This window comes from Protopterus annectens, chromosome 16.part0 (genome assembly GCF_019279795.1).
Source record: "Protopterus annectens isolate FY-2018-M chromosome 16.part0, PAN1.0, whole genome shotgun sequence".
NCBI classification, from domain to species: domain Eukaryota; kingdom Metazoa; phylum Chordata; order Ceratodontiformes; family Protopteridae; genus Protopterus; species Protopterus annectens.
Genome location: NC_056750.1, coordinates 211,366,238 through 211,388,907, shown reverse-complemented (window position 1 = coordinate 211,388,907; position 22,670 = coordinate 211,366,238).

Below are 22,670 nucleotides of genomic sequence, written 5' to 3'. Positions count from 1 at the left end.
GTGGAGTTTTTTTAGGCTCAGAGCACTGATTAGTAAGGCTTTAAGATTGTTTGTAGATTTTTTCACTATGTTAGTAGTTTTATCTTTTTAGCATTGCCTAAAAAAAGGATTTAAGAGGGTGGATAAAGTTTTAGTTAATATCCGAAAGCCGGGGGGGGCAGGTGCATCCCACCCTTGGCAAAGCAACGTGGTCTTTTTACCATGTCCTTCCATGATGACAGATATTTGATCCCCCTGCCGTGACACCAGAAACAAACCAGTTATTAAAATCAATAATTTTAGGTTTATACTGTGACATCACACTTGGTGAAGTTAGAATGCTGCTCAAATGGCAGCAACTAAAGAAAAAAGAAGTTATGTCCTTACCATAATGTTCCATGTAGAGTGTTCATATCGCCTTTGTTCTTACACACGGGTTCGGAGCCGATCCTCGGCTCCGAGTCGGACAAATTGCAAAGCTCTGAATCTCAGAGAAGCTCGAGACCAGCCCATATCCCACAATCCTCCCTGCCATTACTCAGATCTAGTTTGCCAACAAACCAGACCAAAGGATCCAACACCTGCGGTGCTAGAAGCATACACTGTCTTCAGCCATTCAGAGACACTCTCTCACCATAGCAATAACTAATGGTCTAAGCATATATCCCATGACACACGGGACCATATACCCCGGAAGGGGTCAAGACACGTCGATCAGACTCTGATCCTACCAGTTCTTCCAAACACATGGGGGGGGAAAGGGAGGGAATGTAAGAACAAAGGTGAGATGAACACTCTACATGGAACGTTATGGTAAGGACATAACTGCTTTATGTAAGAGTGTTCAATCTCGCCGTTTGTTCTTACACATGGGTAGCGTCCCTAGCTCCGTGACCCCGAGTGACTTATGGAAGAACGTTCCTAAGCACAGTGGAACCAAATGATGTCCTATCCTTGGAGACTTTGTCCACTCTATAATGAGTGATGAAAGTATGTGGTTTAGACCACGTGGCTGCTGCACAAATAGTGTCCAAAGGCAAGTGAGCCGCATGAGCTAAGGAAGTGGAAACGGATCTGGTAGAATGGGCCTTAGGTTTGGTGGGTAAGGATTGCTATGATTTAGCGTATACAAATGTTATACAGTCAGCAAGCCATTTAGATAGTGTACGTTTAGTAATCGCCATGCCCTTTTTATTGTCTGCAAATGCGATGAAGAGCTGATCCGTTTTCCTGTAAGCTTTGGTCCTATCTAAATAAAATCTTAATTGCCTGTGAACATCCAGCTTGTGCAACATATACTCCATTTTGTTAGTATGGTTTTTGAAAAAGGTAGGGAGTTCTATAGACTGGTTAATATTCGTAACTGAGCATACTTTTGGAAGGAAAGATGGATTTGTACACAAAGAGACCCTGTCTGGATGGAATATCAAGTAAGGTGGTCTGACCGATAATGCCTGCAGCTCTGAGACTCTACGACCTGAGGTCACAGCGACGAGAAACAGCATCTTCCACAATAAGAACTTTAAGAGACATGACGAAGCAGGTTCAAAAGGTGGTAACATGAGTTGCGACAGCAGCAAATTCAGGCTCCAAGGAAAGAAAGGTTTTCTGACAGGTGGTCTAAGATGGAAGGTTCCTTTCATAAAGGCCTTACAAAGTCTGTGAGACATAATGGGAGAACCTTCCTCACCAATATAGAAGTTTGATATGGCCACCAACTGTACTCTTAGAGTGGAAGTAGAAGTTCCTTCATGAAAAAGGATGGATAAGAATTCTAAAATTTTATGTAGAGGAGCTACCAAGGGGTCTAAGTTTTGACTAGATGCCCAATATACAAAGCGTTTCCACTTACTCGTATAGAGCTTAGTAGTGGAAGCTTTATGAGAAGCAACCAGGATGTGTTGAACTGCCGGAGGGAGTAGATGAGACCTGGCTAGGCAGGGAAGCGGAGCAGCCAAGCTGCTAGTTTGTGGGACTATAGAGACGGGTGAGGAACTCCCGACGAATGTGTCAGCAGATCTGGTACTGGGTCCAGAATCCATAGTTCCTCTATTTGATGGGCTCGAAGAAAGGGGAACCATATCTGACGAGGCCAGAATGGGGCTATGAATATTATAGTCCTTTCCAGGTTCCTGGCTTTCTGTAGAAATCTGGGAATCAATGGAGTCGGTGGGAATGCATATAGGAGACCCGGGGGCCAATCGTGTATCAGTGCGTCCCTGGGGACATCCCCTGGAGGGGGTAGAAAGGCAAAGTAGCTTCTGCATTTTGCATTCAACGGGGAAGCAAACAGATCGCAGCAAGGCTGGCCCCATTTGCGGAAGATCTTTTCCGCCGTCTTTGAATTGAGGGACCACTCGTGAGGTAACAGGATGGCTCTGCTCAACCTGTCCGCAATGACGTTGGATGACCCTGGGATGTGCGTTGCTATCAGAAAGTGACCCGTGGACTCTGCCCATTGCCAAATTCTCATGGCCTCTCTGCATAACGGGTAAGACCTGGTTCCCCCTTGCTTGTTTATGTACCAGACTACAGACATGTTGTCTGTCTGAACTGCTACTGTTCCTAGAGGTAAGAGGGCTTGGAAGTGTTGCAATGCCAGGAACACCACCCTCAACTCCAGAACATTTATATGTAGAGTGTACTCTGTGCTGGACCATTCTCCTTGGACTGTTCATCCCTGAAAAAGGCCCCCCACCCTATCAGGGAAGCATCCGTGGTTATTGTGGCTGTTGGACTGGGTAGAATGAATGGACGACCCACAGTGAGGTTCTGATCGTGCACCCACCATGAGAGGTCCCGTCTGCAAGATTCTGTTATCCTGATCTCGTGCGCTAGGGGTAGGTGTTGGAACAACCACTGCGCGAAGAGCAGCCATTGTAGAATCCTCATGTGTAACCTTCCCATAGGGACTGCAATTAGTGCGGCTGCCATCAGTCCCAACACTTTTAACACCAGTTTGGCTGGGGCTTTCTTACTGACCAGAAGAAGAAGGACCTGCTGTTTGAGTGTTGAAGCTCTTACTGGGGGGAGTTTCAGTAGTGTTGATCGTGTATTTAGATCTGCTCCGATGAAGGAAATACACTGTGAGGGCGATAAGCAAGACTTTTCGAAGTTTATGGATATCCCTAAGTGGGAACAAAGGCCGATTGTATAGTCTCTGGCTTGCAATAGGCGACGCTCGGTGGTGGCGGTGAGGAGCCAGTCATCCAGATAGGGAAACACTTGGAATCCTTGTCGTCTCAAGTGAGCTGCAACTACTGCCATGCATTTGGTGAATACCCTGGGGGCTGAGGTGAGTCCAAAGGGCAGAGCTCGAAACTGAAAGTGACTGGCTCCCAGCCGGAAGCGCAGGTGATCTCTGGACGGTCTGGCCATTTTGATATGGTAGTACGCGTCTTTGAGATCTATAGAGCACATCCAATCGTCCTTCTGTAAGAATGGAAGGATTGATTGAAGCGTGACCAATAGGAAATTTTCCTTCTTCACAAAGTTGTTGAGATGGCTGAGATCTAAGATCGGTCTCCAGTCCCCTTTCGTTTTTGGAACTAAAAAGAACCTTGAGTAAGTTCCGAATTCTCTTTGGTCCGCCAGGACTGGTTGGATGACTCTGTTTTTGAGGAGCTTTGAAATTTCTACAGCTGCTAGCTTTCACAGACGGGGTGGCACGTCTGGAAACTTCCTTTGTAGAGGTGGTGTTGAAATGAAGGGGATTTTGTACCCTCTGGTTATAATGCTTTTTACCCAAGAATCTGAAGTAATGTTTAGCCAGGTCAGTGGGTATAAAGCTAAGCGACCCCCGACTGCCTCCAGAGCAGGACAGCCGGGCCTCCCTTCAGGAGTGCTGGAAAGGCTTCCCAGGGACGGAATCCCTGTCGCCTTGGTTATGCGGACCCCCTCTGCCGCCGGGGTGGCGTCTTCCATTTCTACCCCCTCCTCTGCCTCTGGAGGGAGTATCACTCTGTGTGGTCTGGAAAGATCCCTGATTCTTACGGAACCACATTTTTCCGCCTCATTGCCCTTTGGGGTACGGTCTAGTAGGAGCGGAAAAACGGACCCCGACAGCAGACAGGGTTTTTCCCTCTTGCTCGCACTGAGTGAGAGTCTCCTTAACCTTGGGCCCGAAAAGTGTGGCACCATCAAAAGGGGCATTGGCAAAGGAAGACTTGGAGGCTTCCGCAAAGGAGCACAGCCGCATCCATGATTGTCTTCGAAGAGCAATCGCTGAAGCTGCAGCTCTACTCGATCCCTCGGCTGCATACGAGATGAGCCTCATGGATGAGTTTACTATGGAGGTGAGGGTGTTAAGTTGTGCTGTTACCTTTCCTGAAACAGCAGCATCTGTGTTACCCTGGAGGGTATCTGCCAGCTCCTTGATGAGATCCCTCTGCAAACATGTGAAATGGGTCAAGTAGTTTAGCGAACGCATGGAAAAAGTCGCTGAACTAAAAATGCGCTTCCCATATCTGTCCATAGTCCTAGAATCCTTATTAGGAGGATGAACAGATGAGGAAGACTCAGACATCTCCTTTTTCGTGGCTGCCGCCACCATCATAGCGTCGACAGGGACTCCCTTGGTGAGATAAGATTTATCTTGGGGGGCAGTGATGAACTTGTTTGGTTTCCTAAGGACTGCTTCCACTGTGTCAGGTGTCTCCCATGCCCTTCGAGCAATCAAATCCATTAATTCATCAAAGGGCAGAGTCACCCAGGAGGTAGAAGATTGAGCCCCAAAAGCCTTCAGCAGCACCGACTCATCCTCAGAGGGGCTAGGGACTGCCAGTCACCCCTCTGTTTCAAGATCTCCAGGATGTCTGCAAATGGGGACCCCTCTGCCTCATCCAAGTCGGTGTCAGACGTTAGAGATTCCTGTGGGGAATCTATGTGCCTCCTCTTGCACAACCGTTTCCTTGGGACCTCGTCAGAGGGGGCTTCTGGTGAGGCCTCCAAGGAACAGGGGGAACCCTCTGGGGGTGGCTGAGGCAATTGGGCTCGACGCTTGGGATGGATCGTGGGAGCAGAAACAGAAAGTGGCCCTTTTGGGGAAGGAGAAGATTCTCCTGGTGATGTGGTTGTCTGTGCAGACAATACCTTCCTCATAAGGTCAAAGGCCCCCGAACCCCTGGCCGAGGGCTCCCCCAGTTCCGAAGAACATGGAAGCATCCCAGAACCAGGTGCCGTAGGCTCCGACCCCAAGGACGGAACCGAGCCAGTCTGTGCCGAGGCCCCGAGAGGGAGAGTGGGTACCGACAGGTCGGTACGACTCTCAGTCCCGGAACCGAGCAAAGACCGTCGGCTTCGCGACTCCCCTAACGGTTCCGAAGGAGTCAAAGTCAAAGGTGTCGGTCGTGCAATGGACGGTTTCGGCACTGAGGGCTCCACTATCATCAGGTCATCTTCTCCCGGCTCCGAGATCTGGATGGGTCTCGAAGGAGGACCTGTTGGAGATATGAGGAGGCCTTCTAGTTTCGACACCAACTGGGAGGAAACTGCAATTAACTTGGAAAGGGCCGTGTTTTCCATGAGTTTCTGCACGACATGATCCACATCTGTCTCAGACAAGGGTCTGGAAGAACGGGTCGAAGGAGCCGAAGATGGCACCGACCGAAGAATGGACGGTGGTGGCAGTTCCAACACCGGTTCCAAGATCTGGGGCTCAGGAAAAGATAAATGTTCGACGCTCGGCCCCAATATCTGTGGAACTGGCGAACGAACCCAAGAAGATGAACTCGGAGCCGTTGACATGGGCTTCGACATCTTCGACCCCTTCGAGGATTTAGAAGCCTGATCCGACTTGTCCAAAGCCTCTTGAAAGGCAGGCTTCAGCAATCCCCTGTCTATGAACTTCCTGCGTCTATCTGTCATGACCCTCCCGCTAAAGGAATGGCAAATAGAGCAATCCTCTTGGAGATGGAGAGGGCCAGGACAGTAGATGCAGGAAGCATGATTGTCAATAATGGACATTTTCTGCCCACACTGACATCTTTTAAAGCCAGATTTAGCTTTTTCTGACATAGTACAATATAACAACAATAACTATGAGTATAGAAAAAAATACTAATCCTATAAGAATATATATATGTGGAAAAGGCTATATAAAGAAGACACTCACAAAAACCACACCCAAAGAAAAAGGGTTAGGCCACAAAGGGCGCCTGAAGAAAAAAAGGGTATATACATATATATATATATATATATATATATATATATATAAAACACACACACACACACACACAGCACTTCTATAATAATCTAATAACTATAAGGAAATATCAGAAAAAAAATCAGTATCTTATCTGAAAATAGTAATAACTCAATTGTCTATCTGGTCCAAGCTCTCCTCGATCGGATCTGTTGCAGCGGCAAACTAGATCTGAGTAATGGCAGGGAGGATTGTGGGATATGGGCTGGTCTCGAGCTTCTCTGAGATTCAGAGCTTTGCAATTTGGCCAACTCGGAGCCGAGGATCGGCTCTGAACCCATGTGTAAGAACAAACGGCGAGATTGAACACTCTTACATTTATTCTTTAGAGCTGGGACACAGGATTTGAATTTACAAAAATACAATAAGGCCTTATTAATTTTAATTCCATTGGCTGACAAAAAAGCAATTACTAGAAAATGGAAATCAAAATATAAATCAAATGTATTTACAATAGTGAATACTGTAAAATAGATAAAAGAACTGGAAACAGGATCTTTAGAAAAGGAAAGGAGCAGATTGCATATAAATAAATGGAATTTGTAGGAACAATACATGCAAAATAATGTTCAGGAGAAAGAGTGAGGTTTAATTGAAGGCAGGAATTGAGCAATTTATTTAACGTGGGACTAAATGAGAACTGTAAAGAAAGGAAATGTAATGTATAATGAACGTAAATGAAAAAATGTTAATACGGTTTGTTTTCTTTTCTGTTAATGTATGTGTGTCTATGTCTTAAGTGATAATTTAATAAAGATGTTTGAAAAAGAGTGAGCTTCAGAAAGTGAATTTGTGTAAATAAAGGAGGGAAGTTTGATTAATATTTGTAAGACATTAGGGGAGAACAACATTTTAGAAAGGAATATAGACCTAAACATACAAGAATAGGACTTTATTGTTTTATTTATTTATTGTCTTTCCATTTACAATCTCACTCCATGGAAATGTTTTTTATTAAAGATTTTTTGGATCTATATTAATAAGATAGGCCGGATGAGTTAGAACATTCTGAGATGTTAATATGAACAATTCTGGCAAATAATAGATGGCCCATAAATGGAATCAAAATGTATCAGCATGTGGTATTTACAGAACACAAGAATGCGATGTATTAATTTGTAAGTAAAGTGATGGGAAAAAGCCAGAAATAAAACTTTTACTGTAACACAGTGAGGAAATCAGAGGCAGGCATTAATAAATGTTGTTGTTGTTGTTTGTCTTTCGGCTTTTCCCTGTTAGGGGTCGCCACAGCGAAACTCCGGTTTGCTAATGATTGACAGTTGATTTTTATAGTGTCGAGTTGCCAGCCCGACGCCCAACCTTCAATGAAGGCACGCCCATTCAACACATGTCTTTCGAATGCCCACTCGACCGCGGGGAGGACATACAGACTCCACACAGAAGGCACTCCCAACCCAAGCCGAGAATTGAACAGGAGAACCTCTTGCTGTGAGGTAACAATGCTATCGCTGCACCACCGCGGAAGTACAGAGCACAATTTGAATCACAAAGAGATAACTTGCAACTCAGACACTAATGTATGCCTCAAGGAGTCGCTTAACAAGCACAGCATGTGTGCAAGACAGAAAGGGAAAGATGTGTCTGTTATATCAGCTTTGAGAGCTGTCTCACTTGTAAGATGTGATAAAAACACACATATACTATTATCTGACAGCAACTTGTTTAGAAAGTAAAACATTTACAAAATTAGATTTACAAAATTCAGAAAATTGTTATACTCTACATAAATAAAAATTACATACTTAACTGTAACAATAAATGTGGATTGGCAGTTCCATCTTCAGCATCTTTAAAACTAAGGCCAGCAATGGTTAGGTGGCTTGGCATATAAAAAAATCCCAGGTTACCTACTCCCTTACCTTCTACCCACAATATTGAACAAATCAGGATCTTTTTCCAAAGCTTTTTACTAAGGTGGAACAAGACATAACATAATAAAAACTATCTACAGTTAGACTTCTTAGGTTCCCTGGGAATAAGGCAGGGGACAGAGAGGTGGTGTGGTAATGAAAACAGACCTGCCTATCCAGATTTACAGTACATAATCAGGATTTATAATTCTATCTTCGCCACCTTTAGGACAAAGTATTATCTTATCCTCTCAAGTGACTGTTCAGAGGATCATGCCCCTATTAAGTGGATCAGTGATCAGAACCATTTGAAAATGCAGTGCAAAAATGTAAAACACTGTCTGTGTAACAGATACACAAATATTATGCCAGGATGCACTGTCAGGGATTACTGAAAGATAACCACAACTCAGGAAAAAAAAAAAAAAACAACACTGCATGTTGAGAAAGTACCAAAAAAGTTATGCACTTACTATAATGCAAGTTTTTATTATCCCTAGTCCTTCCATATTGAACTACAGGGATACCAACCATTATGCAGATCTGCAATTCACTACTTTACCAAGCACTAAAGTTCCTTCCTTTCTCACTCCCATCATGCACCATTCCCCTGTGTTTCCTCAGACTGAGTATGCTATTGCTGTAAATGGAGAAGAAAGAGAGTCTATGGTGATGGGACTGAGAAAAGGATGGGGTTCAGAATAGATCTACCAGGTGTATCTAGAGAGAGGGAATATGACAACTTGGTAGGTAGAAGGAGGATGGGTTGTCAAGATGGGCAGACTAGGGATAATAAAGATCTGATGCTAAAGTAAGTACATAACTTCTGCATCTTTTATTATCCTATCCGTCCACTTTGAATTGCAGAACAGATTCCCCAGCTATCTGCTTACCTACACATAATTGTGATAGGATTTCCTTAAGGATGGTCTCTCCAAAGAGGGATGCAGAAATGGAGATGATGTCTAGTATATAATGTTAAGCAAAAGTGTGCAATGCAGTCTAACCTGCTGCTGCTGCTGTGGAAATATCATAAACTGAAGAACTTCTGAACAAGGACATAGAAGTTGCCAGGGATCTAGTGGAATGAACCATCAGCTTTGTCAGTAACTTTTGTTAGTTTGTTTGTTTGGATTGGTATATTAAGATTGCACAGTTTAAAAGCTATCAGGACAACATTATTTTGAAGACTTTGTGTCCCAGCCTACAGGAAGGATATGAAATAAACAGATGAGTGCCCTTACTGACTCCTTTTGCGCAATGTAAATCAAAAGGTAACTGTGAACATACAAGGCGCGGTACAAGTATTATTCTTTGCTGGAGTAGTAGGGAAAAATGACTGGAGGGTGTATACTTTTGTTAAAAGAAAACTCTGAAGCAACTTTGACCATAATGGACAAATGTTTCTGAGTGGCTTTCCTTCTTTGTGAAAGATAAGGTAACGAGAACAAGACAACTAATTCAAATGCTTCTGGCAGAAGTAACAGTTAACAGAAATAACGTCTTCCAAGAAAGAAATTTCAAGTATGCAGACCAGGCTGTCTGAAATAGAGGATGTATCAGTGCCTCCCTCACAATATCTAGGTTCCACAGGGGAGCAGGGTCTTCAATAGTGGGAAGAAGCAAAAAGGTGCCTTTAATAAATGCTTTATACAGACCTTCTGAGATGCAAGGAAGAAAAAGAAAGCTTCTCCTGAAAACTGAAGATTGCAGCCAAATGTACCTTAATAGTAGAGCATCTGGAGCCACAATCAATCAGGGAGAGAAAGCATAAAACCGGGAGAATTGTAGGGGAGAAGGAAGCCAAGCCCTGATAAGAAGCCCATATGGAAACTTTCTTTCCATTTGCTTTTGTATAATTTGCATGTAGATTATTTTCAGCGAGGCTCAGAGAATTTGGTTTGCTTTGTTGGAATAGTCTGAGTCCATGGCCATCCTGGAATTTATCTGTCTGTCTGTTTATCTATCTATCTATCTATCTATCTATCTATCTATCTATCTATCTATCTATCTATCCATCTATCCATCTATGTTTCCATCTATCTTTAGTTGACTAGGTTAGTCCTTCTAGTCTAGTGGCTTTTATTCAGGTGAGTTGAGCGGTGGTACTTCTACTACCATAGGAAATTTGGCCAGAGTATTGGGGAACTTACCATATTCTTTTTGATAGGTTTTGTGGGATCTATTTACATCCACCTTTGCTACCATCATCTAAAGCAGTTGGGACCTTGGTTTTACATTTCATTCATAGGACAACAGACGCAGAAGTGCAGCACTGCAGTGTTAGCACTCCAGGTGACTGGATCACTGACACTGTGTCAGAAATCCAAACACTTGGAGGGGGAACAGAATACACAGCCTTCTGTTGGATTCTATTCCCCCTCCAGGTGATTCAAGAAGCCATGTGGTTAATTTAAGGGACTGAATGTCTGGTTGAGGCTTGCCAGATGAGTGAGAAAGGTGATCCAGTTGTTAGAAACCAGGGCTGCTTTTTCATATAAGGCTATAGCAAGGAGAAACAAATTTGCCTGTGCCAAAAAGGGGTTATGATGATTACTGAGGTCTTGCACAGAGATGCTTTCTAGAGGAATTTCATCATTAAAGGAAGACGGGAAAGGTACTGAGACATCCAGGTGGCCACAGTCCGACTATGGCGTACTTGGGTGACTGCCCCTGTGGAGGAATGAGGGTGAAGTAGTTGATGCATTTAATGTTTGCAGGGGATGTAAACAGATCACAGCAAAGTTGCCCCCAGTAGTGACATACTAGCTGTGTTACTGATGAATTGACCACTTGTGAGACATCGGAACCAATCTGCACAGCCTGTCTACAAGGTAGTTTGTCCACCTAGGAATGTGCATTACTGCAAGAAAGCTCTGTGAAGACATCACCCACTGCTACACTCTCATGATCTCTCACCTCTGACCTGATTCCCATAATATTAGTATACCAGACTACTTACATGTTCTCTGAGTACAAATAGATCAGTGTACAACACAGTCCAGGAAGACCTGGAAGACTGCCACATCTCCATGACATTTATGTGAAGGTTGACCTCTCACCATTCGCCTGTCAAAATACACTCCTCCCCACTCCCCCAGAGAGGAGGGATCTGTGGTTATTATGGACTTGGGAAGGGGCAGAGTACAGAATCTTCCCCCTGGGACTATGGAAGACTCCATTCACAACATTAAACTGTTTCAGTAGACCAAGGAGATAAATGGAAGTACCCATAGCACCTGTTAGCTGAAGGCACTGCATGTTCAGAGTCCACTGAGAACCCTCATATGAAATTATGCATGAGATACAAGAAGTATAGATGTTGCTGTAAGACCAAGCCCTTTTAAGATGAGAAAAACTGGAAGAAACCTATGAGTCAGCAGAGTCAAGATTACAGTTCTTAATGAGAAAAGTCTTTCTTCTGGTAGCTTTACAGTGCATGACCAAGGTTTGGGAAGACTCTAACAGAGACTTTTCAATGATGACTGAGATGGCTAAGGAGAGATGCAATTGAAGTGAGGTCTGTCTGACAGAATAGAATCCTTTGTTGTAGTTGTAGTAACTAGGAGCCAATTGTCCAAATATGGAAATATCCAAATTCCCTTGAGTCACAGATGAGCTGCAACTATTACGATGCATTTAGTGAACACACTTGTGAGGGAGGGGGTCTGTGAGGAGACCATAAAGTAGGAATCAGAGTCAGAAATGATAATGATTGGCTCCCAGCTGGATGCATCAATTTTTTTGGACTATTTGGCAATGTTTATGTGGAGGTAGTCATCTAGAAAGTCTATAGACCACATCCAGTCATTCTTTTACAGGTAAGGGAGAATAGTTTGCAATGTAACCATCTGGAATTGTCAATTTTTTATGTAATAGTTTAGGTTGCTTGCATCTAGAAGGAGCCTGAGATCCTCTGACCTCTTTGGAACTAAAAAGTAAATGGAATAAACACTAGACCCTTTGTCATCTGGTGGGACATCCTGTATGGCTATTTTTTGTGTGAAGTTTAGAACCTCCCCTGCTGCTGCCTTTTTTATTGAGGCAATACATATGGAAGGGGCTGTGATGACATGTTTGGCACTGATGAAAATGGAATAGCATTTAGATTTTATACTCTTCACTCAGCTGACCTGCTTGATAGCCATTCACACACCTGGATGAAGAGACAACCTGCTCCTGAATGAAAGAAGCAGTCAAACAACCCTTCAAGGATGCTGAGGATTCTTCCTAAAGTAGGGACACCTGAATTTCTGGTTCTGTGAACCTCCTATTCCACAGGGTTGACATCTCTTAAAGGGGCCTCCTCTGTCATGGTTGCCCCTGCCCAAAGAAAAATCACAGAGAGAGACTCTTGGATTTCTTAAACCAGAGTGCTTCAGACCCTTTATCATTCCTGTTCACTGTGAGAGAGGGAGCTTTGAGCAGCCTATCTGTCCCTGGAGACGTGGTTTCAGCACAGAAATTAGTAGTTTATTGGCCATCTTGGGCTAATTTCTCTCTCTTTCATTTCCCTGCTATAAAACCTGCAATTGCGAGTTTTTTTGGGCTAGTATACAGCTCAGCAAGCTCCTGCCTGGTGCCCTGCAGAGTTCTACAGCAGCAGAGAGACAAAAGAGAGACTTTGGAGTGATTGCGTATCATTTTTCTGCATTTTCTTGCTGCCTTTAGCTAATTCCGACTAAAATGCCAATTTTCTAGAGTTTCTGTGATTTATAAAGCTTGTTTCAGCTACATATTGTACTTATTTTACTGCCTGCACTTTAACAAAGTTGTTTTTGTGTTTAAATTACCTGTTTAACTGTTGTAGGCTACACACTCAAGTATGATAGCCATTTCTATGCATTTAAAGTGTTTTTTTAATTGTATCTGCTTTATTTTCTGAAAAAAAAAAAAAATATATATATATATATATATATATATATATATATATATATATATATATGTATACTTGTTTTCCCACCTTTCTAAGCTAGTATAGTCCAGTTTTCAGGTTAGTGCTGAATTCAGGGCTGTGTTACAAGTTTCTGTGTTTGCCCATACCTTACTTGGATAGAAGGAAGTTTCTCTGTTCACTGTGAGGGAGGGAGCTTTGAGCAGCCTATCTGCCCCTGGAGGAGTGATTTTAGCCCAGAAATTAGTAGTTTATTGGCCATTTTGGGCTAATTTCTATCTCTTTCATTTCCCTGCTATAAAACCCGCATTTGCATGGTTTTGCACAGCGGGCAGCACTGCTTAGCTAGGGTATAACTATTCCCGGCTCCACAAAGTCTACTCTTCAATTTTCCCTTGGAACTAGACAAACTTTCAACTTAGGCACTCAAACCATTCACTTCTCATCCAGGCACTTGCTCAAAACTCATAGCAAGCACTAATAAACATTAGCACTAGACCCCCCTATACTGTAGAGAAGGACAAGGCTTTCTATTCGACCTTACCAGCCAATCAGTAAAACAGTTTACTGTACCTATCCAGGCATGTCCAAAGGGCAGTTTCAGATGTACTCTCCGGTCCAACTGGTGAATCTGGGCATTTTGAGGCAATGTTACAATTGCCTCATGTACACAGACAAGCCTCTCCTCCTTCCACCAAACACTAATACATGCGAGAGATGCAATTATACAGCCAAACTGGAGGCTAAGCTCTCTCAACCCAAGACTGGACCAGGCAGTCAAGAGGAGAAGGGAATTACTTGCATCACACCACAAGTCTCACATAGACCTATGAAACAAGCACAGGCAAAAAACACACATAAATACACAAAAACATACTTGGAGGCTCTAAATAAAAATCTGCAAAAGCAACAGAGAACTCCAAAGCAGACATCCAAGCAACCTCCACCCCCAACACATGAAACACATACGTCACAAAACCAGTGTGCCATGCAATCACAGCCCTTAAGGCAAAATAACATACCCAACACAATAGTAATAGGTGACTCTATAGTCGGGAACACTGTCGTCCCACTCACTAGGCTGAACAAGGAGAAGGTTACTGTTAGCTGCCTGTCGGGTGCCAGGATCCGCTACATAACACAAGCACTCAGGTCACTCCAGAACAAGTACAAATATGACTCTGTCATTGTCCATGTTGGTGTGAATGACCTGAGCCATACCTCCCTGGACTACATGAAAAGAGACATGGAGGAGCTCTCTGATCACGTAGCCCAGGCCGGTATAACCATGACCCTGAGTAGCATCCTGCCCTCACCAAGAATGATACCATGGTATAGAGAAAAAATATCAATTTCAACAATTGGCTAAGCTTCTGGTGTCATTCAAAGGGGATCCAGTGTCTGTCAGCCTGGGATGACATGCTCGACAAGCCATGCTGCTTCGCTAGAGACAGCTTGCACCTGTCACCCTTAGGCTTTTGAATACTGACCAAAGCTCTTGCCAACCCCATAGTGCCTTTTTTAGGCAAGGCTCAAAAGACAAACCCACCACCGTAAATAGAAAATGTAACAAAAAACTGAGGGTAATGCTACTCAATGCCAGAAGTCTAAACCTCAAAATGCATGCACTTGAGGCACTCCTCAGTATGGAGAAAATCGATATATCTGCAGTAACAGAAACCTGGTTTAAGGCTCCAGAGAGCACCCCAGCACTAGCAGGCTACAACTCATACCATACATTTCGGCCACAAAACCTGGACCGAAATACAAAAGGTGGGGGAGTATCCATATTCATCAAGGATACCCACACCTCCAGGTTAGTGGCACAGCACGATGCTTCAGAGATCATCCACATGCAACTAACAACGGGCAAAACAGCTATTCAAATTATAGATTGCTACAGATCACCCACCATGTCCCAGGACCCCCACTCTGCATTCCTGGAAACACTGGGAAACATAAAGGTCCTACCAAACACCCTGATATTGGGTGATTTCAATTACCCAAACATTAACTGGGAAAACTATTCAAGTACAAACTCCCTTGCCCAACATTTCCTAGAATTTATAAACTCAAACACCCTGGATCAACTGGTCAACACCCTCACCAGAGTTGACAACATACTGGACCTGGTCATTACCAACATGGGCGACCAGTGTTCCACATCGGACGTCAACCCCTCGTTGGTTAGATCTGATCATAAACTAATCACTCTGGATATCCACATTCCTCCACCACCCTTGGTCAAAGAAACCACTGTGAAAAACTTTTCAAAAGCAAACTTTACGTTACTTAAGACCGAGGTGGGAAGTTTCAAAGTCCCGAAGCTAAAGGATAACGCTGTCCAAGCTGCAAAATCCTTTACGAATTCACTCTACAGGCACCTACAAGAATGCATGGATCATGCTATCCCAAAGAAAATGAAGACTCACTAGTCCAAGAAAGGGAAACCAGTCTGGTGGACCCCTGCCATAAACACGCTACACAATAGAAGGAGGAAACTAACACAGAAAAGAGTAAAATCCCAAGAAGGGAAGACATCCCTGATCAGTATCATCAAGAAACTACGTTCCCTCATAAAATCATCCAAGGCTAGTTTTGAAAGAAAAATTGCCATGGACTCCAAAGATAACCACAAGGCATTCTTTAGCTATGTCAAGAATCTAAGTGGCAATTCTCAGATCTGCTCAGAGTAAGTGCAGAATGGCACAAAATACACTGATATAGCCAACATCCTCGCAGACAGGTAAAGTGTAAACTTCACCCCCCTCTCACCCCAAAAAGGGCCCATAACTATACCAGAAGAATGTAGAGTCCCTGAAATCACAGACACTCAGGTTAAAACAGCCCTCTCCAAAGCCAGAAACACAGCATCAATGGGACCGGACTGTGTCCCAGGCTGCGTCCTACATGAGCTCAAAGATGAACTAACCCCTCACCTAAACACATTGTTTAAACTCAGCCTCTCCACAGGCTATGGGCCCAGAGAGTGGTGCACAGCAATGGTTATTCCACTCCACAAAGGTGGAGCCACAACAGACCCCAGGAACTATCACCCTAGAAGTCTGACTAGCTTGGTCTGCAAAGCTATGGAGTGCAACATCATGGATCACATTAACAGAGACATTGGGAACCTCCAAACACTGGACCCTACCCAGTTCAGCTTTGTTAAGGGCAGATCATGCCTCCTAACCCTGGTGGACTTCTTTGAGACAGTTACCAAGGCTATAGATGAGGGAAAAGTGGTCCACACAGCCTACCTAGACCTCGCAAAGGCCTTTGACACCATTCCCCACTCAGGTATTATAGACAAGCTCACCAGCCTGAACATAAACCCCTACGTCACAAGATGGGTTGCCAACTGGCTCATGGACAGAACCCACATGGTAAGAGTTGCAGGAGCTAGGTCTGACTCTAAACCGCTTACAAGTGGCATTCCCCAGGGCTCAGTCCTAGGAACCCTCCTGTTCAGCATATACTTCTCAGAGGTACAGGCAAGCACAGGAGAACTATGGCTGACTAAGTTCGCAGACGACTGCAAACTAAGGGCTATAATTGACTCTCCAGCTGACACAGACATCCTCCAAAAGGGTCTCACTGAGACAGATACCTGGTGTCAAAACCATGGCCTCAAGCTAAATGCCAAAAAGTTCAAAATCATCCCCTTTGGAAAAAACAAAGTACCCACACACTATCACATAGGTGGTAGCCCCCTAAATACGGAAGACGTAATAAGGGATCTGGGGACCCAAGTAGATAGTAACCTCTCCTTTGATAATCACATTGCGAAAGTGGTTAGAAAATCCTTCTGTGTGGCCCACCTAATCACAAAAGGGTTTGCATCCAGATCAAAAGAGGTCATTGGGCCCCTCTGCACATCACTCATCAGACCCATCATAGAGTACAATGCCCCATTTGGGATGTACCTTACAAGACACCTGCAACAACTGGAAAGATCACAGAAGTACCTCACCAAGAGGATCACTGGCATCAAGCAGATGCCCTATGCAGCTCGACTGAAGAAACTCCAGCTGTACTCGGTTGCATACCACCTACTCAGAAGTGATCTCTGCCTGACATACAAGGCCATGTCCAACCCAGAATTGACGGACATGCTCCACCTAAAGAAAACCATATCCCCTCGAGCCACATGCTCCAGGGATCTAAACCTCACCACAACAATAAATAGGACATGTTGGAGGCATATATTCCTGTCCCAGAGGCTTCCCATGCTCTGGAATAAGATTCAAATCTACATTAGGCAGAGATCCTCACTAACTCTCTTCAAGAGAAACCCTGATGAGTGGGTGGGAAACAGAAAGTTTACCCCAGGGATCACTTCAATGGCTCTGCTGGACAGAGGCACAGGGAACTAATCTAAGGGGGCGGTGAAAGCCAACACATTCTGGCTAGGCTTATAAATGCCTTCGGCAGATAGCCTAGTACCTACCTATGAACCTATGAACCTATGAGAAGGACCATTGGAGCATCAATGCAAACCTGCAATGCAGTCAGTATCTTGCCTATTTGCTTTCTCTTCAGAGGTTTTTCCTTAACCATGAGAGACTTCCAAGATGGCTGCACATTGAGTAACAGCTCTCCCAGTGTGAAAACAGAAACTCAGCAGAGAAGGCCAGTGGACATTTTGTGTTTTTGGGTAAATTTCAGTAACTTGCCAGTAAGTATACTGCCTGGATGCCAGGGAAAAAAATACAGAGAACCTGAAGGAAAATTAACTACAAAAGGTGAAGTAAAAATGCTGACTGGGAAAAGTACTACAGCTGTTCAGCAAAAAGCAGCGCAAGCTCCAGCCATGACTTTCAGTAACCTAGAGGAAAGCACAAGACAACCGCACACAGACCTGGTTAAAATAAATGAAACACTGATGAAGAATATCAACTCAAACAACAAAAGGATGGGAAACAAATGGAAGAAACTTTAAATGGATATTCAGACGAGGTGATAAAACTGCAAAAATCAGATGAAATGAAGAAAAGTCTGGCTGAATATGACACTGCTCAAGAAGAGATGTTTCAAAAAATAATAGAATTAAAGGACAGAGCACATTGGGAAAACCTGAGATTTTCAGTTGCACCAGAGAAGTTGGAAGCAATAGACGGTATTAATTTTATGGAAGCACAGAGAAGCACCTGGACTGGTATTCCACAGCAGGCATTGTTAACAGAAAGGACACATTGTATGTGTATGCTCCAGACCTGACTATGAGAAAGCAACCTAGACCTTTAATAGTAAAGATGCAATTCTATCAACAGAGTGAGTTGATTCTGAAACAAAATGTGGCAGAAGGACAAAGTACTAAAAATGGGAGACAGCAGAGTGTTTGGGGAGAAATATTACTCAATGTACACCAGGCAGAATAGGAGTAAATTTATTCCACTATTCAGGGAATGTTGAGAAGCAGGTGTGAGATCCAAACTGCTGTACCCAACTATCTTCCAAATATTCTTCTTTGGAGTAACAAAATAATTTTTTGATGAAGTACAGGCTAAGGAGGAAATACAAACGTTTGTCCAACAAAAAGTGAGCTATGAAACAGAAGAAGCTTCTATCTGTTATTCTTCTGGTAATAAGGACCACAGACAGACTGTGCCAGTGAAACCTTTTCCAATGTTTCAGCAGAAAATGCTGGAGAGAAGGAATGGAGCACAAGACTAAACTAGAATAATTGAGAGTTTGTTGGAAATGAAGCAGAGATGGGATTTGGGAGATACAGATGAACAGGAATAAAACTAGTAACTTGGAAACTGACAAATGTGGGATTACAAAGCAATAATTATATTTGGGAAATTTGACAGGACAAGAAAATCTGGAACTACTGGACTTTTTTGGACTGTGTTGGAGTTGTAGGGAACTCTAAACTATATGCCCTACTTCATATCATTAATGTTTGGAAAAATACTTAGGTTCATAGGTTTATACTAGGCTATCTGCCCTAAGGCATTTATAAGCCTAGCCCAGAGTTTTGTGGCTTACGCCACCCCTTATGTTAAAAAATACTGTGCCCATTAGTTTGTTGTGCCTCTGTCCAGCAGTGACACAGAGATGATTCCCGGGGTAAACCTACAATCTCCCATCCACAGGTCAAGATTTCTCTTGAACATAGCCAGCGAGGTGCTCTGCGTCGCATGGACCGGGATTTTATTCCACAACATAGGGAGTCTCTGGGTGACAAATCTATCCCTCCAGCATGTCCTATTTATATCCGTGCTAAGGTTTAAGTCGCTTGCTCTAGTGGATCTGGTAGATTTGGATTTTTTGAGGTGGAGCATGTCCATTAATTCCAGGTTGGACATGGCCTTGTATGTCAGGCACAGGTCACCTCTGAGCAGACGGTATGCGACAGAATAGAGCTGGAGTTTCTTCAGTCTGGCAGCATATGACAGATTTTGGAGTCCCTTTATCCTTTTGGTGAGGAACTTTTGGGGTCTCTCCAATTGCTGCAGGTGACGGGTGAGATACATCCCGAATGGGGCATTGTACTCGATCATTGGTCTGATAAGTGAAGAGTACAGGGGAACAATGACCTCACTTGATCTGGATGTGAATCCCTTCATGATCAGGTGGGCAATGTAGAAGGTTTTTCTAACCACTTTAGCAATGTGAGTGTCAAAAGAATGGCCACTGTCAACCTGGGTCCCCAGGTCCCTGATAACCTCTTCTGTGCTTAGTGGATTGCCACCTATATGGTAGCTTGGGGTTACCTTGTTTTTCCCGAAGGGTATGACTATACATTTTTTGGCATTTAACTTCAGGCCATGGCTCTGGCACCAGCTATCAGTTTCCGTGAGACCCCTCTGAAGAATATCTGTGTCCGATGTACTTTCCACTATGGCTCCCAGTTTGCAGTCATCTGCAAACTTTGTCAGCCATAGTCCTCCTATGTTTGCCTGTACTTCTGAGAAGTAGATGCCAAACAACAGGGGGCCAAGGACTGAGCCCTGTGGGACACCACTTGTGACCGGCTTGGAGTCTGACATGGCACCAGCTACTCTAACCCTGTGGGGTCTGTCCTTTAGCCAGTTTGCAATCCATCTTGTGACATATGGGTTTACATTTAAGCTGGTAAGTTTCTCTATAATACCCGAGTGGGGTATTGTGTAAAGGCTTTGCAAGGTCAAGGTAGGCTGTATGGACTGCTTTTCCCTCATCAATGGCCTTGGTGACTGTTTCGAAGAAGTCGACCAAGTTCAAAAGGCATGATCTGCCCTTGACAAAGCCAAACTGGGTCGGGTCCAATGTCTGCAAGTCCCCTATGTCTTTGTTTATGAGTTCCATTATGATCCTCTCCATAGCTTTGCAGACCAGGCTTGTTAAGCTTATGGGGCGGTAATTACCAGGGTCCGTAGAGGCACCACCTTTGTGGAGTTGGACCACAGTTGCCGTACGCCACTCCTTGGACACGTATCCTGTGGTAAGGCTAAGATTAAACAGCTGCCTTATGTGCGGGTTTAGTTCCTCATTGAGTTCGTGTAGCACACAGCCAGGGACACCATCCGGTCCCATTGATGCTGTGTTTTTAGCTTTAGAGAGAGCAGCTTTCACCTGCGCATTGGAGATGTCTGGGAGGCTGCACTCTGCTGGGATAGTTATCTCTCCTTTTGGGGGGGAGAGGGGGGTGAAGTTTGCACTGAACCTGTCTGCCAGAATGTTGGCAATGTCTGTGGGTTCAGTGATTTTTGTATCATTTTGGACTAATTCTGAGCATATCTGGGAGTTTCCACCCAGGTTTCTAGCATATCTGGGAGTTTCCACCCAGGTTTCTAACTTAGGAGAGCAGAAGAGGAAGGATAAAGTTAACTGTATGTAAAACAAAATCTTTTCTTAACAGTACTATTTTTCTAATGTATGATTTTCTTTGCATGCTGTAAAGTAAAGTTTTCTCAGCTGTTTTTAAGTGCAACAGGAATACTATTGCAACAGGTGCTCTTGTTTTTTCTTCTTTCTCCCTTCTCTCTTTCTGCTTGTTCAGTTTTAAGAAATGTAGGCACTGCAATGGAAAAAGGCATCTTGAAAGAGCAAGGCAAAAGAAAAATTAATGACATTTTTCGCATTCTTCCATGGAGGAATGATTGGATTAAGGCTCTTAGCTTGATATAGTAACAAGCTTTAACAGAAACATGTAAATGAAAAAGAATATTGAATATTATAAGGCTTTTTCTAGCAAATAAATGTATGCTTACTAGCAATTCAGTATCTGGTCCTCATGTCACCATGAAGACAATCTGATAAAGAAAAATTTGCTAAAATAAAAAAGAGAAATTGGCTAGGAGATAATGTTCTCTGAGAGCATTCAGATGTTTTCCCAACTGGGAGAGCTATACAGATAAGACAAATCCAGACAGGACTTAGTAGAAGCACAGGCTGTACCATGTGTATTAGCATGGATAACCTTTCTTTTAGGTTAACGCAAGTCTATGAGTGTGAATGTCAGTTTGGGACATTTGCTCCTATTAAGAGGGTAGAACCTCAATATATGAAGATGTACATAGTTTTGTGTGTTAGAATTATGTTAATACGTTTTGGGGGTATTGGGGTGTATTTGTTTTTTTTTTTTTTGAGGGCTTTCAATAAAACAAAACGTTTTGTAAGATGTGACATAGGCTGAAATTGATACGATAAGAAACAACTGTGTAAAAGTTCAACTTGCCAAAAGCATATGCATGTAACACAAAAGCTGTAACTAGACATTTAACAAAAAAGCTGATATACATAAGAGGTGGGAATAATAACTTTTTACTCAAAAAATGCAAAAAAGGCATCTTAAAAGAGCAAGGCAAAAGAAAAATGAATGACATTTTTCTCATTCTTCCATGGAGGAATGACTGGATTAAGGCCCTTAGCTGATATAGTAACAAGCTTTAAGAGAAACATGCAAATGAAAAAGAATATTGAATATTATAAGGCTTTTTCTAGCAAATAAATATATGCTTACTAGCAAGTCAGTATCTGGTCCTCATGTCACCATGAAGACAATCTGATAAAGAAAAATTTGCTAAAATAAAAAAGAGAAATTGGCTACGAGAAAATGTTCTCTGAGAGCATTCAGGTGTTTTTCCAAATGGGAGAGCTATACAGATAAGACAAATCCAGAAAGGACTTAGTACCATGTGTATTAGCATGGATAACCATAACCAGGTTAATGCAAGTCAGTAAGTATGAATGTCAGTTTGGGACATCTGTTCCTATTAAGAGGGTAAAACCTCAATGAAGACACTGGAGAGTATGAATGTCTCTCCAAACACCATCATATTGGGTGACTTCAACTACCCAAACATAGACTGGGAACATTACTCAAGCCCCAACACCCTAGCCCAAAGGTTCCTGGAGTTCATAAACTCAAATGCTATGGAACAACTAGTCACCATTCCCACAAGAGGAGAAAATATACTAGACCTGATCATCACAAACATGGGGACAAAATGCTCCACACCAGAAGTATATCCCTCATTGGTGAGATCAGACCATAAATTAATCTCACTAGAGATCCACATCCCGCCCCAACCCCAGCAAAAGACCACAGTGAAGAACTTCTCAAAAGCAAACTTCACACTTCTTAAGACTGGAGTGGTATCCTTCAAGGCCCCGAGCCAGTGGAAACCACAACCCACACTGCTGAAACCCTTACAAATGCCTTCTGAGCACCTCCAGGAATGTATGGATCAAGCAATCCCTAATAAAATCAAGACCCTTTCCACCAAAGGCA